This window comes from Gadus morhua, chromosome 11 (assembly GCF_902167405.1).
Source record: "Gadus morhua chromosome 11, gadMor3.0, whole genome shotgun sequence".
Taxonomy (NCBI): Eukaryota; Metazoa; Chordata; class Actinopteri; order Gadiformes; family Gadidae; genus Gadus; species Gadus morhua.
The window spans coordinates 21,482,291-21,497,513 of NC_044058.1; positions in this window are offsets into that span (position 1 = coordinate 21,482,291).

The following is a 15,223-nucleotide window of genomic DNA, read 5'->3' on the forward strand; positions in this document are numbered from 1 at the left end:
TTGAAGTTCAATTAAATTAAAACAAACATATACATGGGTTAGCAGACCGTGAAAAAAGTGGGTAGCAGCCACTTGTTTTGTGTTTTTTAATGACTATAATTTAGAATCATGTTTGCCACAGAGTACATCTGTCATCTGCCGACTGTGTGGTTGGCTGGGCCTTTCCTTTGAACTGGGACTAATGATCCTCTCCTCCTAGTTTATTTGTTGCTCGCTCAACATCTCATTGCTGCTCTGCCAGACAGACAGACCGACAGACTGACTGACTGAGGTAAACAGCCTAACCTTCGGGCTGAAATGTCAACGTGAGTTTGGCCGGAGAAGAAGGCAATAAAGACAACAACAATAATCGGGATTCTGACATCTTGACAAAAAAAGAGACACAGAAATACCAAGCAAAATGTTCAAATGACGTTAGAATACAGAGCATGCACTACAGCTGTAGATCTCCTCCGCATAAAACGGGACCAACCATCAAGTAATGGGTGGTGTGGGTGGGGTATAAAACAAACCACAACAGCCAGAAATTGCCTGGATCAGGGCCTCTGCCGTGAAACGCCCGCACACACTTACACACACACACACACACACACATACCCCGACACAGAATCACACACACACACACACACACATACCCCGACACAGAAACACACACACACACACACACACACACACACACACACAGACACACACACAAACACCGTTGTGTTTTGTATCTCTTGAGCGAGGGAAAGAATGGATGTCCTTTGATTCTCTTTCCATCCTCCTCTTCATCTCGTTCTCCTCATCCCGTCTATGTTCTTGTCTGCGTAAAGCTCAATGTTCCACTGATTCATCTTCCTCATCGTCAGCATCTTCATTACAGGGCCCCCTGCTGTCCGTCTGTTTGTTAACACATCATTCGGCCGCACAGTTAAGGATATCGATGGATTTGTACCTCGAAGAAGCACAAAGCGCTGGATTCTAGCGAGCGACTACGTTTAAAGAATCGAACTTCCCCTCATCCAAAAGCGTTTTAATCATAGCGTAGAGGGGATGCCTCATGTTCCAACCCGACTGATTCCAATGATTACCAGATGAGCGTAATCTTGGACTACGAATCCTACCTTAAATGTCTTTTTTTGTCATTATTCAAAGGTGAAACTTGGACCGGAGTATGGATAAGACTTATGCACATTAAGGCAAAGCAAGGCAAGGCAACTTTATTTATATAGCACTTTTCATATACTCGCCAGACTCAAAGTGCTTCACATAAAAACATTGAGAAATTATACGTCATTCTACATATACGTATATGTTCTTGTATAATGTTCTAGAATAATGTCTGCATTAAGACATTATGAGATTAAATAATCGTCTTCCATTGGTGGCTGTCATATCCTCTCTGATAGAGCATCCCAGTGGCACCTCTACCACCAAAAAATGAACTCTAGACCCTAACTCTGAATCTCCCCGATCACAAAGGTTTAGAGCTCCACTCTGTCACGCCTGCACTACCATCATCCAACGGCACTGCAGTCAACGTTTTCATTATGAACCTCTTTTAACTCGTTTCCTTCGTGCCATGGAAGGAATCAGGGTCTACTAGGAACATCTGTAAACGTAACCGATTAAAAAATGCGACGCTTTCACGTGTGTTTCACTGTACCTAGCTAAAGCAGCCGTAGGTACGATTTGAGAGTTTCAAAGAGAGGGCAGAAATTAGCAGAAGAGAACTGCTTTATCTGTTCTCAGTTCTTTATTCACATGTACATTAAGAGCATTTAGCAGACTCTTTAATCCAAAGCTGCTTACAATAAGAACATTTGTCAGAAGAAGAGAAACAACAATATATCACTGTCTGTAGAGTAAGAGTGTTCATAGAACCAAGTGCCAAGCACTAACAATAGCTATGTTAACCCATTCCCCATACACAAAAAAAAGATAGCTAGGATTAGATGCTACACGATGTATGTACAACATACAATAAGTGCGTACATTAGGTGCCAGGACGTACAACATACATTAAGCTTTATCCGCTATCGAATGTTGCATGTACGGCACCTGTGATTGACAGGAAAGATGGATTCCCCGAGCCAATCACAGAGGAGCTATCTTGAATTAATAAACCGGGAGATCATTAAAAACCTAAATTGGCTCATGAAGAGGCAGGCGCAGTCCACTTTAAACAGATATTGTCAGCGCTCACACGCACACTTTGCCTTTATTTATCAAGGCCTATACAAGTGTCAACATCCAGAAATATAGGTTGAGGCATCATCACATCTGAAAGCAGATGCCCGGAGCTGTCCAAAGCGGTTAACCTTTCTTGGTGGTCCTTTTTATAGCTCTGACATAATGCTGTGGCGCTGCTTGTCCGTCACCACGAGGAACTCCCACGCTCCTTCGCTCTGATTGGTCCCCTCATTTCCCTCCCTCATTCTTATTTGTCACCTCATTTGCCTCCCTCGCTCTGTTCTTTGCAACACGCTCAGAGCGAAATCTGCAAAGAGAAAGCTGATGTGAGCTCACCATATCAGGGGGGGTCACACAGGGCTTATGCTGCTATCCATTTGGATGGTACGCTGGTACGAACGACCAGCTTCAGCGAGAACGTGACGTATTTCTCTGGCTCCAGCCTTCCAGTTTGCCATTTGTGTTTCTGTCGAGCCACGAGGGGGAGTAGTAGCATGCTAGTCATCATTAGCAACATAGCCTCTTTAGCAAACCAGCTTCAAAACAAAACTTTACATTGAATTGCACGCAAAGCAAGACCGTGCAATGCATATATTGGTGACCGGATTAAAGCAGCAATGAAATCAGTGCCTCAGTGAAATGCCGCAAGAAAGCTGGGAGATTTGCGACTTTACCACTTCGTAAATCCAAATGGATAGCAGCATTAGGTGAGGGTAAGGTTTGAAATGCTCTTCATACGGTCAATGTTATGGAATTTGAAGTTGATTTCCGATTTCATTTTATTATAATCTTTTTAGCCAATTCTTTGAAAATTTGCTTTTCGAAAATATATTTCTAATGAAAGTAGTATATATATTGATATAACCAAACATCAAAGCCATCTATCCACACAACACAACACCAAAGAAGCAGTGACAAAATGGCCGCGCAGTCGGCCGTCGCCGGGCGGGAGGTTAGCCGCAAGGTGAGTGACAGGGTGAGGCTAATGCGTTGAGACGCGCTAAATGCGAGCTAAAGCTCCGGCAGGACATAGAGCAGGAGGGTCTCTGATCCAGAAGAACGAGGGGGGGAGGGAGAGAGGGGAGAGATAGGAGATCAGAGGGGCGGAGTTTAGCCGAGCACACGGGTGGACCCTTAATAGAGAGTGACGTCGCGTGCGCTCAGTAAAAGTGTGGAGTCGATACGGAGCAAATTGGCTCACACACAAACACACACAAAATAGATAACCAACGTTTTACCTCAGGTTCGCAGGGCTTACAGCTAGCCTAGCGCCATGCTAATCAGGGGGGGGAAACACCAAACCAGGCAGGGATAGGGGTGTGGGGCTGATTTAGAAATTGGAGAGGACTGTGCGCCCCTGAAATCCGCCCCCCAAGAAAGGAAACCCTGACGTGAACCTGTAAGGTTCCACGGGATCGGGGTTCGAGGGCTGCTCTCATTGAGGCTGGGAGGCTAACCTGACATGTGGGAACACCCAGGGTCCCAGCCTGTTCACACACACACACACACACACACACACACACACACACACACACACACACACACACTATGATGAACACACACACACAGACACTGTTGAACACACACACATACACACACACACACACACACACACACACACACACACACACTATGATGAACACACACACACACACACAGACACTGTTGAACACACACACATACACACACACACACTATGATAAACACATACACACAAACACACTATGATGAACACGCACACACACACACTATGATGACCACACACACACACACACAGACACTGTTGAACACACACACATACACACACACACACTATGATAAACACATACACACAAACACACTATGATGAACACGCACACACACACACTATGATGACCACACACACACACACACAGACACTGTTGAACACACACACATACACACACACACACTATGATAAACACATACACACAAACACACTATGATGAACACGCACACACACACACTATGATGACCACACACACGCCGTCCTGGCACAATCCCATTACTCAGCGCGTTATTGGTCCCTTTCACACGCTGCGACACAGCGGCCGCTCAGCCAGCCACAGCCGGCCAAGGCCGCCCTCCGCAGGGAGCGGGCTGGAGACTGCATTTTCCAAGGTGTGTGTCACACAGAGTCACACACAGTAACACACAGTCTCTCTCTCCTGTGCGCTCTTTTTTTTTATCCACTTCTGCTCTTCCCTCTTGAGGCCATAGTCTCTCTCTCTCTCTCTCTCTCTCTCTCTCTCTCTCTCTCTCTCTCTCTCTCTCTCTCTCTCTCTCTCTCTCTCTCTCTCTCTCTCTCTCTCTCTCTCTCTCTCTCTCTCTCTCTCTCTCTCTCTCTCTCTCTCTCTCTCACCCCTATAGACCTCTGAGGCTCTTGGTTCCATGTTTAAATGTCTATGGAAAATAACATGGGGGTTTTGAATGATCGTACGTGACAAACTATGTAGGTGGCGAAGAGGTAAAAGCTGCTCAGGTTTTGAACTACACACACAAACCCTCCATCTAGATTCCACTTGGTTTTTGGATTGACGGTGCCGTTAAAGTAGTTAACTATTATGAAGAAGCATTATGCTAACGCGGATCTACGCCGACTTAGGATGTGGCAATGTTTCCTAGTTTGTCTTCACCGAAATGGCACCAGAGCGCGTCTACGGAGGAGGTGGCACCAACGCTGCTCGTCCTTTCCCGCATGAAATGACAATCACGTTGTGAATGGTTGCTAGCAACTCCCGCCTCCCTAACAAGTATGGCGAATGAAGTCTGCGCAGTTTAGAACTAGCTCCCGGTTAGCATTAACAATAGTTAACTACTTTAACGGCCCGACAATCCAAAACCCAAGTGTAATCTAGATGGAAAAAAGTGTGTAGTTCAAAACCTGAGCAGCTTTTACCTCTTCGCCACCTACAGAGTTTGTCACGTACGATTATTCAAAACCCCCATGTTATTTTCCATAGACATTTAAACATGGAACCAAGAGCCTCGGAGGCGGGACTTATTCTTTAGAGGTCAATCCCTCCCTCCTTTCCTATATCTCCCTCGCTTCCTCTTCCTTCCAACCCCCCCCCCCCTCCACCTCTCCCTCCCTCCCTTCCTTCCCAGAAGGATATTCTCCCGCCGTCTGCTCAGAACAGCCAGCAGCAGTAGAAGCTGCCAACCCCACTACTGGGGTTGGTGTTTCTCTGTGGTTGTTCCGTTTTCCCTCACTCCTACCCTGTCTCCCTGTCTCTCTCCCTGTCTCTCTCCCCCTCTCTCTCCCACTGCTGGGGTCTGTGTTCCTCTGGTGTTGTTGTTTCCTTTGTACACCCGAAGAGTCACCATTTCCCCACCTCTTTTGTGGCTTCAGGACTCACCTCAAGCCAACATACGCAGCACGGGTCTTGGCGGTGGGCAACCTGGGGCTCTTGAAGCTGAAGAATGGGGCTGGCTGGGGCTGTCTGACAGTGGATATTGCATTCAAGCGTGGGAGGAAGAAAGAAGGGATTCAGAGACTGGCGGAGAACGGGACTGTGCCTTACCAGCTTTTCACGCTTTGTGTGTACAGATCTTCATTTTCAGGCGAGAGACAGAGACAGAGACAGAGAGACACAGACAGGACAGAGAGAGAGACACAGACAGGACAGGACAGACACAGACACAGACACAGACACACAGACAGACAGACAGACGTTCCCACATGACTGACCAGAACAACTACAAGTCAATCCCGGTGCCTCATATTTGTCACATCAACTCTACACAGAGGGTTCAGTAGTGGTGCACCAGAGACAGAGCACCGCTACTGAACCAGGTTCGACCCTCATTAGCGGCACTTTGCACTTTTCACCACCACGCACGTTGACACGTGACGGCAGCGTTGCACGCAGCGGCGTGGACGTTTTTGATTTGTAATCACACGCACGCCACTGGCGTTCCCGTGGAGAGAGAGATACAGAGATACAGAGAGAAAGAGAGAGAGAGAGAGAGAGAGAGAGATCTCTGAGAACATGTTCCTCAAACAGCAACTTGACTGACACCCTCATCCGAGGAGATAAAAGCCAATTGCGGCAGACTGTCTGTCACGCTAACCGACGCGGGAGCCCTACGGAGAAAACGCACAGCGTTCTTCATGTGGCTTCGCCAGTTGGGAATGAAGATGTCAGCGACAGCGGGAGGAAACGGGGAAGAAGGAAAATGTTATTCTAGTATTCCTGTTTTGACAGAAGAAAAAATTAGAAAAATAGTAGCCAAGAGGTGGTATTCGAGATATACGTGATTAAAATGAATGTCATTTCTAGCTTCCGTCAGCCTGTGTGTGTGTGTGTGTGTGTGTGTGTGTGTGTGTGTGTGTGTGTGTGTGTGTGTGTGTGTGTGTGTGTGTGTGTGTGTGTGAGAGTAGAGTGTGTATGTAGAGTGCAAGAGTAAACGAAAGCTTGCATTTTGAATGCATTCAGGCATTCAGAGAGCCTTTCCCAAGAGCTTTATGCCACCAGACAGACCGCATGGTGTGTGTCGAAGTGTGTAAACGCGTGTTTACATCGGCAGGGCCGCGATTGCCGCCAGAACGTATTCCGCACGGGTCACAGTGATGCAGTGATACGACACGTGACAGGAGACCGCTTCCCAGTGCCGCAGCGCCCGCAGTCGTGTTGGTGCGTGCACATACGCGATTATGTCAAAAGAAAATATTCACACAATCCATGACAAAAACAAGTCACATGATGCAACCCTGTTTGTGTCATGAATTGCTATGTTTTGTGATTGTTCGTTTTTAGTTTTTTTTCCACCCACATCTGAAGCGCTGCAGCAATCACGCTGCAGAGCTCTCGGAGAGGAGAGGAGAGGGGCGTCTGGAAGCCGCACAATGACATCCGCAAACAAACGGAGCTCCTGAGGCCCCCCCCCCCCCCGCACGTGTGTGTTTGTTTATTCGTTTGCTCTGTTGTAAAGGGAAGGGGGCCCCTAACAAGAGAAATGCGACAAAACTAAACAAAGCTATAACGCTCGGTCCCAGGAGTTGCCAGGTAATTACGGCGTATCAGTGTTTAGGCCAAAAGAGCAGCACAACAACATTCGGCGTGGTACGGTTAGGTGAGTGAGTTTTGCGAATGTGATTTAGTTTCCTGCAGGTGCATTTTTTTTTTTTTACCTCCATTTCTTTCTCTCCAAGCTGAAGAAAAGCAAAAGTGTTTCCGGGGACGTTTATAATGCTCCGTTCAAATTAAAAAACAACTTACTGTCGGTGCGTGGCCAACCAACGTTCATAGTCGCAATTCCTGTAGGATATCGTATGAAATAAACCGAATGTTGAAAGTCTTAGTTAAATAAGGCGGAAGTGGACGAAAGGAGGGGGGAAAGAGATGGTGGCTGGGAGCCGGTGGCCGCAGCAGTCTTGACATTAGCCTAAATGGAGGCGCTATTAATGACCCTTGAGCTAATGACATCCGGTGCTGTAATCGAGTCTGGACCACGCGGTGATCGCTCTCTCTCGCTGTTGCTGCACCTAAGGTGCCATTGAGCAAGAATATTAAAATACAGCTTGGAAGTCATTGTGCGCAGTTACAGGTGTCTGGGAAATTAGTCATTATCATCAGCAGGAGCCCCCTTCTCTGTTCTCTGTTGCCTTGGAAACCGACTTTGGTCGGTGGAATGACTTTATTTCCACGTTGCCTACTTCGGTTAAGTCCAGCTTGGAGGGTAGGGGGGGGGGGGGGGAAGAGAGAGAGAGAGAGAGAGAGAGAGAGAGAGAGAGAGAGAGAGAGAGAGAGAGAGAGAGAGAGAGAGAGAGAGAGAGAGAGAGAGAGAGAGAGAGAGAGAGAGAGAGAGAGAGAGAGAGAGAGAGAGAGAGAGAGAGAGAGAGAGAGAGAGAGAGAGAGAGAGAGAGAGAGAGAGAGAGAGAGAGAGAGAGAGAGAGAGAGAGAAAACTTATTCAGTTTCTTTCTTCAACAATTAACATTTTAAACAAAACAAAATGGACTTTAGATTAGACAGCAATAAATAATAAATAACTAAATAAACACTCAAACACAGAGTTAAAAAGGAGCTTCCCCTCCTGCACAGTGCATACTGCAGAAGTGAAGCACCATAGGTCCCTGAACTCCTCCATTGTGCCCATTAAAGAGTGGTATCTGAAATCCACCCCGACTCTGGCCTTCACCAGGACCCCAAACATTTCTGCCAGCCCAAGGCCTGCCTCCCCTTCTACCTGGTTCTTCCTGCTTATGTAAACAGCCACTTTGGCTTGCCCGACCACAAAGTTCAACAAACACCATTTTTTTGAATGTTCCTTATCGTAACCAGCACCAATGATGAAAGCAGCCTCTGACCAAACCTCTCCACAATTTAAAAACACAGCTTTTAAAATATGAAAGAGGACTCCCAGTCTGTGACAGTCTAGATAGCAATGGACAAGAGTCTCAGTTTCGTCACAGAAAGGACAGTTCTCGGACACCGTGGGGTTGATCTTTCCAAAGAAGCTATTCACAGCCAGAGCCCCCTGCAGGATCCTCCACTGGAGGTCTCCTGTCCTCTTGTTAAGGGGAGGCTTGTACAAGAGCCTCCACACAGGCACACGGCCCTGCAGCCTCTCCTTCCACACCGTGTCCCTCCGATTGCTCAGCTTGTGCTTGTGTGTAGCCACCACACAGTACTTGTAAAAGCTTTTCCCCGAAAGAAAATGTAAATCCATCCTGGACTTGGAAAGGCCCATTGGTTTCACCAGTCCGGTCTGATCCACCGACAGTCCGAGCTCTGGAAACGGATCCCCCTCGTTCGGTACATCCGCCCCGCTGAAGTAGTCCCTCTGATGTCTCTGGTGTGCCGGCTGGACCTCAGACCCAGGAGAGAAGCCACAGCCTCAGTGTTGTGGAGCCCGGGCCCTGCCACGTCCACCACCTGCCTCAGCTTGACCACCCCAGTGGAGCGCAGGCGCTGGGTGAGGCCAGGGCTACTGCCATCTTGCACGTCCAGCCGAGCTCCGCACACCAGGGGCTCCTCCACGAGCCAGAACAGAGACGCAGCGGGCCCCAGTCTCTCCCACTTAAAAAGAGTCCATGCCTTGAAAACACCATGATAAAAAGGAGGCAAACTACACACATGAAAAGAACCACAATTCAATAAAAACAAGGATTTGCCTAGAAAGAGGCCAGCTATCTTCCTTAAAATGATGCCTGTTACCTGTCTCCAGACGACATCATTAGGCCCCAAGAGGTACCGCTGGATAAACTGCAGCCTGAAAGCCGCCACTCTCCTCCCCAGGTGAACTAACCCCTGCCCCCCCTCTTCTTTCGGAAGATATAAAACACTCTGAGGAACCCAATGCAACTTGTCCCAGAAAAAGTTTATAATTACCGCTTGCACTTTTTGCAAGAGCCCAGCAGGGGGCTCTAAACATTTCAGTCTGTGCCACAAGGTGGACGCTACCAGATTGTTAATAATGAGGACCCTTCCTCTGTAGGACATGTGGGGAAGCAGCCACCTCCACTTAGCCAACTTCCCCTCTACCTTCTCCAGCACACCCTCCCAGTTTCCCTCCCTTTCTTTCTGTCTGTTCATCCCCTAGATGAACCCCTAGGTGTTTATAACCCCCCCCCTCTTCCAGCTCAGCCCCCCCGGCAGCTGGGGCAGACCCGCAGACCACTTCCCAACTGCCAGCGCTTCACTCTTGGCCCAGTTCACTTTGGCAGCTGAGAGCTTCCCAAACGTCTCAACAATCTCGCCCAATCTATTAATGTCCTCCTGATTTTTAATAAAAATGATGATGTCATCAGCATAAGCTGATGAGATAAAATTTGAACTAATATCAGGTACAAACAGGCCATTAATAAAAACACGAACATTGTGCAACATGGGTTCTATAGACAGTGAGTACAACATACCAGACATGGCGCAGCCTTGTCGAATACCTCTTTTTACCATAAAAGGTTTGCATAGACCACCGTTTATCTTCAGCACACTCTCAATTTTCTCGTACAGGACCTTTATCTTAGCTATCAGACCCAGGCTGAGGCCGTACCTTTGTAAAACTTTCCAAAGATAACGGTGCTCAACCCGATCAAAAGCTTTTTCCTGGTCTAAAGAAACTAGACCAGCATCTAAGCCCAATGAACCGGAGACTTCCAAAATATCCCTAATGAGTGACACATTGTCAATCATGGACCTGCCGGGCACACAGTACGTCTGAGATCGGTGAATGAGCTGGTCCATCACCTTCTTCAGCCGGTTTGACAGGACTTTTGACAGCAGCTTATAGTCTACACAAAGCAGTGAGACGGGCCTCCAGTTCTTAATCTCCTGAAGGTCCCCTTTCTTGGGCAGCAGAGTGAGCACAGCCCTCCTGCAGCTCTGTGGGAGGGAGGAGTCTCCAAGCTCTCTGAGAAGACCTCCAGCATGTCTTCCTTAAGTTCAGACCAGAAAGCCTTGTAGAACTCAGAGGGCAACCCATCGATGCCGGGGGCCTTACCCCCCTGCACACTCTGCAAGCCAGAAAACACCTCCTCCTCAGTCAAGGGCCCCTCCAGCTCTCTGTTGGTCTCCGCTGAGACTGTAGGCAGGTTCTCACAGAAGGAGTCAAAACCAGCATCATCCTCCTGGTGCTCACTGCTATATAGCTTCACATAGAACTCTACCGCCCTGTTCCTGATCTCTGCTATGCCTGTGAGCTGCTGTCCGTCCTCTGACCGCAGCGCATGGATCTGCCTGCGCTGGCCATTCTTCTTCTCCAGACTGAAGAAGAACTTGGACGGGGAGTCCATTAAAGAAATGCTCTGAAAACGTGAGCGGACTAGCGCCCCTTGCGCTCTGGAGCCCAGCAGGTCTGCCAGCACGGCTTTTTTAGATTTGAGGCTCTCAACACAGCCTCCGTTTCCTGTGGACTGTGCAGAGCTCTGCAGCTCCACTATTTCTAACTCCAGATCTTTCATAGACTTGGTGATGTCACGAGAAACATTGAGAGTGTACTGCTGACAAAGCTGCTTAGTCTGTATTTTGCCGTGATCCCACCATTGTTTTAGACAGATAAAATCCCCCTTCCTCTCTCTAAAACCTTTCCAAAAATAAATAAAAACCTCTCTAAAATGCGCATCTAAAAGCAAAGCAGTTTTAAAATGCCAGTATGCAGACTTATTCCTCATATTTGCAATAAAAACCTCACATATGACCATGGAATGGTCAGAGAAGCCTACTGGACATATATTACACGCTTTAAAAATGCTAAAATGATGCGTAAAAGAGTAAAACCTGTCTAATCTAGCTAGAGATAAAACAAGTTCCCTGCTGTGGAACCATGTATATTGTTTTACATTATGGTGGAATTTCCTCCATACGTCACTCATACTGTGGTTTTCCATGTTAACATTGCCTTCCGAGAAGGTGCATGATGTTCCGTATGATTCCTATCTTTATCCTCCGCTGTGCAGTTAAAGTCCCCTCCCAAAAACAAATAATCTTCTGGCACACACTGACTTAAAACCAGACCAAGTTCATTTAAAAACTGAACTCTGTCAGGGCCAGAATTTGGAGCATATACACTAATAAATACAATATTAAAACGCTCATATTTTGCCTTAACTACCAGCAGTCTCCCCTTAACCCGCTCTTCCACCACATGGGATAAGGGCACAAAATCTCTGGAGAACAGGAGAGCTACTCCTGCACTCGTGCTGTTAAAATGGCTTAAAATGACTTTGCCCTCAAAATCCCTCCTCCAGTTTGTTTCATTAAAAACATCACTGTGAGTCTCCTGGAGCATCATTATATTAATTTTTTTAAGTTTAAGAGTTTCAAACAGGCAAGCCCTCTTCCTCACATCTCTAGCTCCATTTAAATTAAGAGTGGAAACCTTAAAAGAAGTCATTGCTTTTGATGTGAGGAGAGACACACACAGGAGAAGAAACAGGAGGCCAACTGCTCTAAACATTGTCTTCAGCATGTAGCTCTTGTTTGAGTCTCAGAGCAATCTTCTTCAATCTGTAGACTTCTTGCTCAGAGAAACCTCCCTCCCCTCTGATGCTCATCTGAGCCTTGACTGAAAGCAACAGCATACTCTTATCTGCAAAATACTCTTCAAATTGGACATTCTTCATGTTTTTTGTTTTTTGAAGGAACATTTGTATGCTCTGTACAGTGTACAACTCTTCCAACTGAGAAGCAGAAAGCAGCGTTGAGTCTGTGAGGGGCTGACTGTCTGTGGCACCGTCCTCCATCTCCTCCTCCTCAGACTGTACCTCTGCCTGCTCATCACTAGACACTGACTCCTCCTGCTCTCCACTAGCCGCTGCTTTCTTGGCTTTGGAGCCACAGGTTTCACTGCCCTGTTTTCTCTTGAGGAGAGGAGGTTTACACACATCTTCCTCCTCCATCAACCCTTCCTCACTGCCACTGCATCCCTCTGCTGCAGGGATGAGCCCAGCCTCAACAGTCTCTGCTGACTCTTTGACTGCATTATTCCCCTCCTTCTGAACAATACATTCGCTCTGCCTTCCATTCTCAACACCCAGAATTGCCTCTTCTGGATTTTCCCCACACTGCTTTTCATTTTCCACACTTTTAGATGCTTTCATGGGACTTTCGCCACACTGCTTTGCATCCTCCACATCTAGCCTTTTCCCCTCAACAACGGCAACACACTGAATGAGGTTCTCCACATCTGCCACCCTCTGTTTCACCGTCTCAACACCGGCCGAGGTCCCTGCTGTCGCCTCCGCAGGCTCAGCTCGCTTTGCAGGGGTTTTCTCCGGGCAAGCTCTCGCGAGATGCCCCTCCCTGCCGCATCCAAAACATTTCAGATTGCCAGAGTTGACAAACACTGCGTAATCAAAATCATCAACTTTAATGCTGAAAACCAAGTTCAGCTCCGCGTCCTTTTTATTCAAAATCATATGCACCTGCCGTCTGTACCCCACGACATGCCTCATCAGGGGAGACTTAAAACCGGACGGCAACTTCCTTATAGCGGACACGACTTTCCCGTGCCTCGATAACTCCCTGATCAACAACTCAGCCCCGATAAACGGGGGGATGTTGGAAATAGTGACCTTTGCCGCAGGTGTAGTTAGCGGAGACACTGATACAAATGAATCATTAACCACAATGCCGGTCTCCACTACTTTGTTGGCTTTCGCCACGCTGTCCACAAAAATCACGACTGCCCCGTTCATCCGGGCAGCGGACTTAATGCTACTATGCCCGATCAACTCTCCCACTGCCAAACCGCAGTCCTCAACCGAGCAAGGAAAAGTCGGGGAGATCTTGATGCCGTGCATTCGGCTCAGATCGCTGAACGCAACCATGCTTCAGGCGCACCGACCAGCAGCCGCTGGTCGATTGCACAAAAACATCCCAAAGAATACAAACCTCACAAAAAAAACCTTACAAAACCTTCACCTACCTATAATAGATCCAATTACCCAAAAAAACTAAGAAAAAAGTTTTGAAAAACCATTCAATATCGCTCTAACACACGCTCCGCTCTGCTCCACAAATCACGCACCTTCCGCTCAATCAGAGAGAGAGAGAGAGACAGAGAGACAGAGACAGAGAGAGAGAGAGAGAGCAAGAAGTGAGAGGGAGAGGATTAAAGAGGTAACGAGGGAGTGAAAGTGAGAGAGAACAAGCAAGAGCGATATAGAGAGCTAGAGAGAGAGTGAGCAGAGAGATGGAAGAGAAGGGGAATAGGTTGGATTTCTGCGTAGTTCTATAGATCGACTGTCCTTCTACATTCTATTGTTTCCTGTTTCTAGAGTTGTGTCAACTAAGTGCTACAAAGATGAAAGTAGTTTCAAAGCAGGACTTTAAGGTCAAAGGTACTTTAAAGGAAAATGGTTGACATTGTCCATGTCCAGAGCAAAATCCTCCATGATTTTCTTTCTCTCGCAGTGTTGCCACATGCTGACGTACATGCAAGGTCATATTGCGGTCACCTAATGAATACTCTATCATAGCCTAAAACATAATACAGTATTGTATTATTCCAGGTATTTATGGACTATCAGTATAATGGGTTCCGGCTGTTGCGTACTAAACTCAAAATCCAGAGTTCATGAACTGGCTGGTTGCTTTGATCTGCGGTACCCATTATTTTAACAGATCCAACCACAATAACAGAGATAATGGGTCTGGAAACAAATAAACCCCAACATGATGTGCATGTGCACTTCATGCCCTATTCCATATAATTATCTCCTCCTGAACCCCATCGACACGCACATCATGTACCAGATAAGGTCCTCACATGGGGACGCTAACAGCATGTGGTAATGAGTGCTCGTTACTGAGGCGTGAAAGGTGGCTGCTCACTGACATGACTTGTAAACAGTGGACACAAAATGGCGGCCACATCAGGGCAGTTGAAAGCGGTTCTTCAAACCCATCCAAAAGTTGAATTGGATCTTCTCCTCTTGGATCGTCCTCTCAGACCTTCTATGAATGTTACATAGATTTTATAAACACCTAGATGTGCAACCTTTGCAAGACAGGAAACAAACACATCCGCCAACGCACATCTTGGTCAGACTGTGATGATGGTACGATACAGATTCCCGATTCCCATGAAGACATCTTTGTCGAGATGAGTCATTTCAACATTCCCTTCCATTTCTCCCCGTCATTCTTCTCCTAGTCCTCAGAAAACTGATCAGAAGTGGGACGACTCCATTGTATGCCTTTTTACACGCCTTTCTATATCCACAGTCTGTCGATGAGCCTCAAATACCATCTCAATGTCGCGCAGATAGCATCTTTCTGATGCGCCGCTCCTAGCCTAAAGAATAGGTTGGTGTCAGGGTAAGGGTTAGAATACAAGTGTTAGATTGGACGAGCGTCGTTACTGCGACACCTTTTGATTGAATCTCAGTCCTTTGATTTAAATGGGTACCGTCAGGCTCTGCTTGTGTAAGAAGGTACTGCTTCATACGCAGCTTCTAGAAAAGAGTCACTGTCAGGAACATCCACTCGGTTCCTATTGGACCATCGACCATCATGTTCGGAGTCAGACCAGTAGAGAACCGAAATCTCAAACTACTGACTTCAATAGGTCAACTTCTCCTTG